General features: G+C 31.9%; 2 long non-coding RNA genes across 3 annotated transcripts; one reads left to right on the forward strand and one right to left on the reverse strand.

The window, feature by feature from the left end:
* Positions 1-7,493: 7,493 nt before the first annotated feature.
* On the reverse strand, positions 7,494-9,793 carry LOC103833006. 2 transcript variants are annotated; one of them, XR_004449996.1, is made up of 3 exons: positions 9,385-9,780; positions 8,964-9,213; positions 7,494-8,595 (listed from the first exon to the last, which is right to left on the reverse strand). It is a non-coding gene; the product is annotated as an uncharacterized LOC103833006 (long non-coding RNA). The 2 variants fall into 2 exon arrangements; XR_626077.3 differs by lacking the exon at positions 7,494-8,595 and having other exon boundaries at positions 8,678-9,213; positions 9,385-9,793.
* Positions 9,794-9,959: 166 nt separating this feature from the next.
* LOC117127210 lies at positions 9,960-12,454 on the forward strand. Its single transcript, XR_004450037.1, has 2 exons — positions 9,960-11,610; positions 12,188-12,454. It is a non-coding gene; the product is annotated as an uncharacterized LOC117127210 (long non-coding RNA).
* The last annotated feature ends 222 nt before the right edge of the window (positions 12,455-12,676 follow it).

Genomic DNA, 12,676 nt, shown 5'->3' on the forward strand with positions numbered 1-12,676 from the left:
ACCGTAAAATCGAGTTTTCCCATTAAAATCTCAAAATGGGGTTTCTCGCCAAAATCGAAAAATATGGCTTTTTTGCTAAAACCGAAAAATTGATTTTCCCCGCCACAACCGCAAAATTTATTTTTTTCGCAAAAATTACAAAATTTGAAATTTTCTTATATGGTCTATTTTGGACTCCATGGCAGCCTATGTAAACATGGATGTTAGTGGGTATGGTCCTTAATGGACATGGTCACTTTCTTACCGCAAACAATAAATATACAAATGAATATGGGCTAATGGACGTGGGCTAACCCATTTTACGGCTCTAGCCGCTGCCGATTCTACACACGGATATATACTATTAATGTTTTATCTGAGTCGTCGTCATTACACCTCAAAGAGAATACATACCTACTCAAAAACAAAAGTTTCGTTCTTACAACAAAAAATTTGGGAAGAGACTTACGTTAAGGAAAAGCTTCGCAACTGTTGTGTAACTAGGGGTGTCAATTAGCTTGGCCCGGTCCGGCCCAAAACCCGCAAAGTCCATTACTATTTAAGTTTGATCCATAAAAAAATTGGGTCTATATATAAAGTCTGGCTCTATCCTAAAAATGATATAGGGCTTTTTGGATTTTTCAGATTTTTTAAGAAGATAAATTAAAATTAAATACATTAATTTTTAAAAAAAATAATTCTAAATTTAAATAATTATCCATATGTTTATAAATCCAAAGCTAAAATGAATATTTTACCTAATAAACCAAAAAAAATAGTAAGAGCTAATAGAAATAAAACAAAATTATTTAAACTCTAAACAGTAGAAACTATAGGATCCAAATCATGATGTTCTTTAGTGACTTCTAGGTTCTCATCCTTACCAAGAGCTACATACAAATTATTAAAAAAATATTAAATTTGACATATATATATATATATCAATTTAAAATAAAGTTTTATTAATATTGATATGTTACTTGGATTGCATAAAGTAAATCCTTCCAACCAAATAAGTGTACAAATCAGTGCTAAACATATCTTTGTAAGAGACATTTCTATATTTGTTTAAGACATCATCAACACCTGATAAAACTAGACTATGATATCACTGTAGTTATCAAAAAGCTTAGAACATCACATGCCATATGAGCTAATTCACCGTAGTGTTGTGTTTGACAATTCCACCATTCTAAAACATCCAAGTCTTCATAGAAAATTAGTTCTAACCTATCGTCTTCTAAATATAAAATCAATTTAGACTTTCCTTCTTCATCATCATTCATAAACTTTGAAATCATGTTATAACCAAATCAAAATTAAATCATTCTTAAACTATTAAATGTTGTAAATTAGTATGAATTATATTAAATTACTACGATATAAGAGAATATTATAAATTAACATTTTAGAAAGTTAACTATTTTAACTAATTAAATAAATTAAAATATAATTTCTGGATTTTTTTCGTATCATGGGATGACAAAAAATAAGTTTTGGGTTTTGGGGATGGTCTTAGCCTAAAACATTGAAAGCTAAGATGAGCTAAGCCCGAAAGGTCCGATTTTTTGAACTTATATAATTAAGCCCAATCCCGATAATTTATAGAGTTGAACAGACTCGGCTGCGGGTTTTGGCCCTAATTAACATGTCTTCTTTTTTTTTTTTTTTTTTTTTTTTGTTCAATGCCCTAATTAACATGTCTAATCCATCATATCAGTGGTCAAGTATGTAATGTTAATAATCTTTATAGACAGATGATATTATTTATCTCAGTTTCTGTCACATGGTTTTAAGAGTTTGCCTTCTTATAGTGATTGCAATCTGATAAGGGTGAAAAGTGAAAACGCTAGGAACTCAACTGTGGTTTGGTAGATAGTCTTTAATATTTCACGAGCCCTTTGATTCTCATTCTGGTCACCACACGTAGTTATGAATTTACTTGCATGTTTGTACAATATAAACCGATAAACTAAGGAAGAATCAAGATGAGAGGACCATATAAGATCCAAGTGGTAGGGGTTAAATTTATCGTCTGAATTATACCACAAACACAATCTTGAAATTTTTTCACAAATACCACATTCATAATATTAGTTTTCATGTTTACAACTTTATACTAACCATTTTTACACGCACTTTTAATAAAAGATAAAAAAACACTTATACTCATAGGGTTAACTAATATAAACTTAAGGTTTAGAGTTGAGGAGTGGGTAGAGATTTGGGGTTAACTAATCTAGATAGCGGCAGCTAGGGTTTGGAGCTAGTCTTGAGCTAGCGCGTTGGGGCCGCGGGACGCCTCCTTGGGTGGTTTAACGGTCTCTAGTGTCGGATCCGGTGACGGATTTGAACACCCCGGCCTCGAAAAGTTTCGGATCTCAGATCTGAAGACCACCAGTGTTCCATGGAGGAGGAAGCTTGCTTCCCGGTCTTCTTTCCCCCAACCCTATACTCTTTTTGCTTAGATCTGTTATTAGTGTTTCTGCCTTCTACGTATGTAACCTAGCCGGATGTTTCTCTGAGTCGCCGGAAATGTAATCTCTAATGCCCTTTTGGGATGACAATTAATATATATATATATATTTAAAAAAAAGAGTTGAGGGGTGGGGTACGATTTTTGGGATGTGAAATTTAGGATTCTAAAACATATATATCAATAAATACTTTTAAAAAAATAATTTAAAAAAAATAGTTTCAAACATAATTTTCGATTTTCAAAAAGAAAATTTTGAAAAAAAATTTCAAAATTTTTTTTATAAAAAAGTTCGAATTTGAAAAGTATAAATCGAAAACATAAAATAATTATTATTATATTTTTTATTTATTTAAATAATGATTTATTATGTATATAGATAACAAGGGTATAAAGTCTTTTACCACTTTATGAAGAAAATATTTTTGAAAATGTTCTTTTAGTGATGGTAAAGATGAAAAGTGGTACCATGAAAATGGTAAACATTAAATTCTCTCCATAATCTTTTAGATTATATCTCATGATACTGAATATATGGTTTCAGTTGTTTAAAAGTTCAAAACCACCATAAACAATTGCTTGAAATACACTAAGGGTGGTGTATTCAACTAAGAGTTTGTGATTTGTATTAAAATGACAAATCCACTATTATTCAAGCATGGATTTTAAAAACTCACTTAAAATCCACTATTATCGAACTCAACATTTTGTAGAGTACTCTAAAATCCAATGTTATTGAAAATATTTTAAGTTGTGGAGTTTTAAATTTTTCAGGTGATTTTAGGATGTTTGGGTGGAGTTTTTTAGTTAAAAAAAATAAATCCCAAATCCCATTGTTTTAAATTCTAGAGTGGTTTAACAAAAATCAGCTAAATCTGTGAAACTTATTAAAATCATCTAAAACTGCATTAAAAGTCAAATCACCTTCAAATGTTATATTGAATACACCCCCCTAAATTGGATACCACTTTTTAAAATACATATAAGAGGGTGTATTCATTATAACATTTGAAAGTGATTTGACTTTTCATTGAGTTTTAGATAATTTCAATAAATTGCAGAGATTTATGTGATTTTTTTTAAACCACTCTAGAATATAACCTAAAACCATGGGATTTGAATTTTAATTTTTTTAACTAATTAAGAAACTCCAGCTAAACATCCTAAAATCACCTGAAAACTTTAAAACTCCACAACTTAAAATATTTTCAATAACAGTAGATTTTAGAGTACTCTGCAAAATTTTAAGTTCAATAACAGTAGATTTTAAATGATTTTTTAAATTCATATTTGAATAACAGTGAATTTTTCATTTTAATACAAACAAGATTTTGACCCGTGTGTAGAAAGCGCGGGTTTGTTTTTTTTTTTTTTTTATTTATTGATCGAAAACTCATTTACAAACTATAATTATTATTTTGTTTCGAACCATAACAATTGAGTTTTTAGGTTTTTATCATTTTTTTTTCTTTTCAAACTATGGTATTTGTTCGAAATATGGCAGTTGTTCTATAATAATGTTTGAGTTTTGAGATTTGTTTTCATATCCGACCTAGATTCATGGTCAAACTTATAGACCCAATATATTGTATATAATCCGGTTCGGATTTAATAAAAAATTCGTTAATTAAAAATAACCCGGTAAAAACCCAAAAACTCACTATTAACCTTCAATCTGATACCATTGATCGGATAAAACACAAAATATCTGATAGTATTTTAAAAGAAAATTGATTAAATTACTCATATTTTTTTAATATTACATAAATTAGTGATTCCTTATAATTTGATGAAATTTTATTATATTATCCATATAAAAAATGATAATAAAAAAAGCTTATTGATATGACAATATTAGTTTATTTTCGTTATTAATAACCTATTATATGTTTGTGTTTTTATTTTAGATTTAAAATTTGATTTTAATAAATTTTTTAAAATATTCTGGAACACTCGTAATTGTCATATTAATATTATGTATAAAATGACATTATACATGGAAAAATGATATTCAGATATGTATATGATATATGGTGTAGGATATATGATTTGGTTTGTATTGAAAATCTGTATAATATTCAAATGATCTATTTTGAATATTGATACATATATTTAAGAAAATAATATTTTCATGTTTGTTAATTTATTTATGTTTCATAATATACTTATACTTATATTAAATTTAAAGTTAATATATCTTTTAAATATATATAAGTTCATTATTAATAGATCTATTTAGGTGTATTTGTATGCCCAAAACCAAAAGACCTAAATGCCATTAATGAATTTAATTAATCCTTTGTAAAAATGATGGTATTTTTGAGAAAAGTGTAATTTTCATTAAGGGAATGATCCTCTTTTAATGGTATTGATCACCTAAACCTTCAGTTGAATAGCAACCGGATGATAGATGTCGAAGCCGTGGTCCTGGAAAAAACGGCTTATATAACTTTTGTGTATGGAGACACAGTCTAACAACAGAGGGAACAAGTATGAGAGCGATTAACTAGATATGGACTCTCACGGTCTGAACTTTGGTTCATTATTGGTGATTTTAATGAGATTACTGGCAACCATGAAAAAGATGGGGGATCTTTGAGGAATGCGTATTCATTCATTCCTTTTAATTATATGATCAGAAACAGTGGTTTACTAGAAATAAAATGTCATGGCAAGGGAGAAGAGGAAAGGAAAAAGAGACAGTGATGGTTAGATGCCGTCTAGATCGTGCTTTGGCAAATGTAGAATGACATACTCTATTTCCATGTTTTTATACAGAATATTTAGGGATGGTGGCATCTGATTATCGTCTAGTGGTGGCTTATTTAGAAGACAAAGTTTCCAGGAGGAAAGGACAATTCAGATTTGATAAGAGATGGATTGGACGCGAGGGTTTCATGGAATCAATCAAAATGGGATGGTTAGACTCTAGGGGAGAAAGAACCGAAGGCACATTGAAGGGTATAGTAGAAAAAAATAGTAATTGCCGTCATGAAATTGCTAAGTGGCGGAAAAATAATCCACCTTATGGAAAGGAAAAAATAAATGAATTACAACAAACCCTTGAAAAGGTACAAACAGACAACACCAGGACTCAAGACGAAAAAATGGAAGTATCTAAGAAATTACAAGATGCATATAGGGATGAAGAGGAATATTGGCATCAGAAAAGCATGAATATGTGGTATTCATCTGGGGTTCTCAACACAAAATACTATCATGCTTTGACAAAGCAACGAAGGATTCATAATAGAATTGTTGGTTTACATGATGTGGATGGAAATTGGATTACAGAGGATAATGGGGTGGAAAAGGTGGCAATTAATTATTTTGAAGATCTATTTACCTCTTCTTCACCATCGGAGTTTGATAACTTCCTGATGGAAATCACACCGAGTATCACTCCTCACATGAATCAATGATTGTTGAGAATAGCTACGAAGGAGGAGGTTAAGGAAGCTCTATTTATGATGCACCCAGAAAAGGCGCATGGATCGGATGGTATGACAACTTTATTCTTTCAACACTCCTAGCACATTATTAAGAAAGATTTGGTGGAGTTGGTGAATGGCTTTTTGGTTTCCGGAGAAATGGATGCTAAACTAAATATTACTAATATATGTATGATTCCAAAAACGGAAAGGCCTACAAGGATGACGGAATTGAGACCAATCAGTCTTTGTAATGTAGGGTATAAAATTATTTCGAAAGTGTTGTGTTAGAGATTGAAATTATATCTTGCCTTACTCATTTCAGAAACTCAATCGGCATTTGTGGCAGGACGATCAATCTTTGATAATATTCTTATAGCACAGGAAATGTTTCATGGATTGAGATCTAATAAAGCCTATCAAGGAAAGTATATGGCGATTAAAATAAATATGAGCAAGGAGTATGATAGAGTGAAATGGGATCTTATTAAGGTATTACTCCGGAAAATGGGTTTTGACCCTCATTGGATCAAATTGATGATGAAATGTATATCCTCGGTTCAATATCAGGTTCTACTAAACGGTCAACCACGTGACCTCATTGTTCCACATAGGGGCTTATGGCATGGGGATCCTTTATCTCCTTACTTATTTATTCTCTGCACCGAGGCCTTAATCGCAAACATAAAAAAGGCAGAGATAGGGAAACAATTGACGGAAATGAAGGTTGCCAGAGCATGTCCTTCGATATCTCATTTGCTTTTTGCGGATGATAGTCTTTTCTTTTGTAAACCTCAAAATGAAGAATGTCAAACCATTCTAAGAATTTTAAAGAAATATGAGCAAATATCATGTCAACTTATAAATTTCGATAAGTCATCTATTCAATTTGGCCACAAGATTGAGGAACCAAAGGATTTAAAAGATATTTTGGGTATTCAGAATTTAGGAGGAATGGGTTCTTATCTTGGTTTACAGAAGATTTGGGGGGGGGGGGGGGGGGGGGGGGGGGGGGGGAGGGGATCTAAGATACAAGTTTTTAACTTTGTCCAGGATCGATATGGGCCTTTCGATTTTTTACAAAAGGAGGAAAGGAGGTGATAATTAAATCAGTGGTTATGGCATTACCAAATCATGTGATGTCATGCTATCGCCTACCTAAGGAAACTGCGAAAAAACTGACGGGTGCGGTAGCACAGTTTTGATGGAGTCCAGGGGGAAGCCCCAGAGGCCTGCACTGGAAAGCAGGGTCAAAGTATGTGTTGATAAAGAAGAAGGAGGTTTGGGGTTTAAAGACATCACTGATTTTAATACAGCGATGCTTGGTAAACAACTTTGGCACCTCATAGAGAAGCCAAACACTTTATTTGCCCGAGTTTTTAAAGGTCGGTATTACAGAATTGCTTCATCCCTGGAACCGATTCGCTCATATTCTCCGTCATATGGCTGGTGGAGTATTGTATCTGCTAGATCTCTGGTAAGCAAATGACTAATCAAAAGGGTGGGAACATGTTCTTCTATATCTGTATGTAATGATCCATGGCTCCCAATCACTCGTGGAATTCTCTCATTGATTCCACTTCGCGTACTTGAAATTCACATGCAAGTTCGTGGGAACATGTTCTTCTATATCTGTATCGAGACCAGACAATAAAAATCAATACAATTTATACCCAGACCTTACAATGGATTCTCTCATTGATTCCACTTCGCGTACTTGGAATTCACATGCAATTTGGACTTTGGTGGACCCACATGAATCAGAACTTATAGAAAGTATACTACTGAGTACGACTCAGAGGACAAACAGTGATGGATGCCATTTTACCAAAAGTGGAAAATATACAGTTAAATCAGGATATCAGATAGAACGGATTTACCCAGATAGAGCACGACCACCACTTTTGATTGGCCCTATAGTTGACGTATTGAAAGCTTTTTGTAGGAAAATATGGTGCCCACCAAAGTTAAAACACTTCCCATGGCAGCTCGTGGGAGGATGTGTAGCAGTTAAGAAGAATTTACAAGGGAGAGGGATTCAAGGAGATATTTGTTGTGTCAGATGTAGAGCTCAGAGGAATCGATAAACCATGTATTTTTCGAATGTCATCCAGCACTTCAGGTTTGGGCTCTCTCGAAGATACCATCGAACCCATATATTTTTCCAAGAAAGTCTTTATTCACAAATATGAATCATCATTTCTGGAGAGTTCTGCCACAAATGGAAGACCATCAGTTTGCTTGGATTTTATGGTACATATGGAAAGACCGTAATAACAAAGTTTTTAGTAATTTGGACATTGATCCCATGGATACACTTAATTTGTCAGAAACAAAATCTACACTTTGGGCGGATGCACAAATTTTAGATGAGCAGAGAATAGTACCACAAGTTGTGGTCACGTCCATGCTGCCAATTCCTAGAAGATGGTGTTTCACAGATGGTTCTTGGAAAAAGGATGATATCTTTTTCGGACAGAGATGGTTTAGTACACTAGAAGGATTTGATGGACTGTTGGAGGTGAGGAATGTTCGGGTTAGCCTATCTCTTCATGCGGAGATAGAAGCGCTACTCTGGGCAATGGAATGTATGAGAAACTTACGTTAATTTCAGATTACGTTTGCAACGGATTGTTCTCAATTGGTGAAGATGGTTTCAGAACCAGAAGAATACCAACTTTTGTAAATTATTTAGAAGATATCAAGACCCTGAAAGGAAGTTTCATCCGATCAGAAATAATTCATGTTCTAAGGACGCACAATGCAATGGCGGATAGTATAGTCCGTAGAGTTAGGATGTAACCGTTTTTCGTTATTCACATGGATGCAGATCATCCAGTTTGGTTTACAGAATTTGTATGAGTCCGTAAAAGTCAATGACAAAAAGAAATGAAATTTCAGGTAAAATTTGAATTCTCAAATGGACGCAAAAACTTTACGAGCAACTAACGGCCTAGCATGCAAGATTTTTTACCATGTATACCTGTTTTTCTTAAGGAAATAATGATACCGTTGTCACCTTGGCAAATAATTTATTTCTTTATGATATATCCTTACTAAATAATGATTGGACTTACATTAATTATATATATATATGGTGGGCAAAGTCTTTGTGGATTCTGATTTCTGAGTGTGTAAGTTCTTAAGGTGGACGAGGAAGTCTTCGAGGAACGGGTCTACAAGCTCCTCCTGTTTGTGTCTCAAAAGGAGGCATCTCTCCCGTTTGTATCTGAGTAGAAGGCGGCAAAGGCGGCGCAACTTGTATTTTAGCTCCACAAGGTGGGGGAGGGTTTACGTGTATCATTCGTGTTTCTGTTATTGGTGTTCCTATCATTGGTATTCGTTTCACAGCACCCACACCATTTAACACATTAGTCAATTATAAAGGAAGCTGTAATTAGAGGATTTCTGTTAAATAATAACTTACTAAACTATAACTGCGAAAAGGGAAAAAATAAATAATTGTGAAAAGGATTTCCGGAATAAAGAGAGACTGACCTAGGTGACGCAATCTAGCCTCTATCACACCAACCTGAAAAGATACACATAGAAGTATAGGAACCAAACTTAGAAGAAGCGATTGTGTTATTTTCTTCATTTTGTTGTTCTTTTCTCACATCTCGACCAGTAGTGTGTACATATATAGATCGAAGAAAACAGTTAATCAACCGTATGTGAACAGATAAAGTTGAAGCATCAAACTTCTACGTATTCTTCTCATTCAAGAACGCGGTTTTCTACATCAACTATGTTACATCTTCTGAATATTCAAATACGACTTGACTAAAATTCAGTTTCATGAATCTAGCTGGATACTTATTGATGCAAGACTTTTAGGGTTTTGATATAGTTTTTTTAATCTTTATGTATAAAAAAAGAAGAGTTTTCAAAAAAAAATTGATTGTTATTATTTAATTGGCTTTGAAAAATATTTCCTTACAATAGTGACTGCGATGCTCTTACGAGTTAGATCTAGGAGAATTTGTCCCTATATACATAAAATATCTCAAATTCACTAACTAATTAAAACTCTTCCCTTTTTCTTACTTTCTCTTCCTATCTTTCTCTGCTATCTTTCTAAAAATCTAATTTTTTTTGGTTATTTGGAAAATAAGCACGTAGATTTAGGAATGAACAAAAAAAACGAACCAAATCAAAACGAACCAAATCAAACCAAACCGATCCAAATCAAACCAAATCTGTGTCTAAACCATTTGGTTAAAAATTTATCAATCCAAATGGTTCAGTTTTAACCGAACCGCTGAATTTTTCAAAACTAGATTAACTAAATACACTAATAATATTAAAATTTAAGATATTTAACATTTAACCTAAACACCTAAATATAATTTCATACATTATAGTTCTATATGAATAGTAGAAACACAGCTAAGATAACAATAAAAGAGTATGAATCTCATACATCACTATCAAAACAGAAAAAATACGTATAATAATTATATTAGGTTTGAAGATAAAAATATAAAATTATTAGATTACATCTTCCATATTTTTATTGTGATGCTTGGCTTTATGTTAAAATATGAAAAAATATTGATTTGGTGTCAGGTGATGCTTTATTCTATATTCTTATAAATTATATTTTTATAACCGAATTAGAACAAAACTAAAAAAAAAACAACTCGATTGAATTGAACAGAAACAACAAAAACCATATTAAACCGACCCAAACACAAACCAAACAGAACTAAAATCAAACAAAACACTACAAGAAAAAGATCTCTTACCCAACAACGACAATCCTCGCAGAACCGTCGGAACTGATGATATCCGGTGACTTTCCGAGAACCTGCAAACTGTTAGCGTTTTGTTCTCGCTAAACTTATGATCATAAGTTTCTGAAATATTTCTCGGGAACTTATCGGCTAACTCCGAGGAGTTTCATTTCGACAATCAGATTTGTTAGAACGACGTCAGTAACTTCCGACATAATTGGTTGTCGGTAACAGTTCTCGTCGAGAAACCATATGAACATAACGAGATATTCTGAGGAGGCGATTACATATAAAAGAATCATGGGAAAATATATTCATCAATAATTACCATATATATCGTATTAATTGTTATCTAAATTACTTTACATATATTAAAACGGCTGTTTATAAATACAAAATATATTGTTTCCTTATTTTTTGGATATTTTATTGATTTGTTTAACAACAATAGATATTTATTGATAAAGCTAATAAAAACCATTTGGATATTTAGCCCAAAAATTAAAAGGTCACTAATCATTACAATTTTTATAATATTATTTGAGAAGTCAATTAAGTTTAATTTATTTCAGACATCTTCTTTCTTAATAGAAAGGAAACTATGTGATTGTACCTTTTGATAGTTATACAATTTTTTATTTCTACAAAAATATTCGCATAATTTTATGAAATTTTTTACAATATAAGCATTAATCCTAATACTATTTAAATGCTTCAAACATCATAAATAAACAACTGATTCTCATAAATCTAAACTAGTATAAACTATGAACATAAATCATAAATAAACAACTGATAAGTATCAGTCAATCATTCATCATGCACAAAAAAATATTTTTGTTCATAAAAATTATGTATTTTCTTTGTAGGAAAAAAATTTGCATGACTTCCAGCCAAAAAATTGTTCTTTTTTAGATAGATGCAAGATCAAAATAAACATTATGAGATTTTTGGAAAAAATATTAAAGAATTTGTTTCTATTGAGATGGTTTTGACTAGGCTTGGGACTTTTATCCGAGATCCGGATTCGATCCGAGATTCGATCCGAATCCGATCAGAAAATCCGGAAATCCGGAGGGGCCGAATCCGGATCCCAATAGTAAAATGTTGGATCCCTCAAAGCCGGATCCGGATCCGGATCCGGATATCTTAATTTTTTGGGCCAGATATCCGGATCCGTAAATTCTATTAATAACTATTTCAAAAATAGTAATATCTATATATAAAAACTAATTTTATTTAATATATTTTCATTTTTATAATATTATATGTAAAATTTATGTAAATTTTGTAATATTATACATAGAAATGATTAAGAACATTTATATATTTATTTTTTAAATTATTGTTAATATTTTATATATATTAATATTATTTTTTATTTATTTTAAGGATCCAAATCTGGATCCGGATATCCGCCGGATATTACAATTTTTAGAAGGTTATCCGACACCTGGATATCCGTGGACCCCGGATCCGGATAAAGATAGTAAAATTATGGATCCGCCGGATAAGGATCCAAATCCGGATACCTTAAAATTGTCTGGATACCCGATCTGTCCCAGATCTAGTTTTGACTGATGATGAGATAATTTTTAAAACTCATATCTTCAACTTCTAATAATCCTACAATTATAAAAGTCAAAATTCAACAACCAAAGGTAATGAATTGTTAAAAAGTTCGAGAAAAATTGGTAAAAGTTAATCCAAAGTAATTAACACATTTAAGATCAATTTCTATACTAAATAACTATTATGGCCAAGTTGAATATATTGCACAAAAAAACATCATATATTCCGACTATTTAAATTGATGTTTTCTTGTAGTGAAACACAAACCAAACCAAACAAAAATCGGACACAAAACCAAACTCAACTAATTTAAATTGATTTTGGTTAAAGTTTTCTTTGACCCAAATAAACTAAACCGAACCGAATCCAAAATTAAACCAAAATGCCTACCTCTAGTTGTACGGCCATCTTCGGTTCTTTCCTTCTTGGCATATGCCAAAAGTGCAGTGCACATGATCCATAATTTTATATCTAAATATATT

The sequence above is a fragment of the Brassica rapa genome, chromosome A08 (assembly GCF_000309985.2).
Source record: "Brassica rapa cultivar Chiifu-401-42 chromosome A08, CAAS_Brap_v3.01, whole genome shotgun sequence".
NCBI lineage: Eukaryota > Viridiplantae > Streptophyta > Magnoliopsida > Brassicales > Brassicaceae > Brassica > Brassica rapa.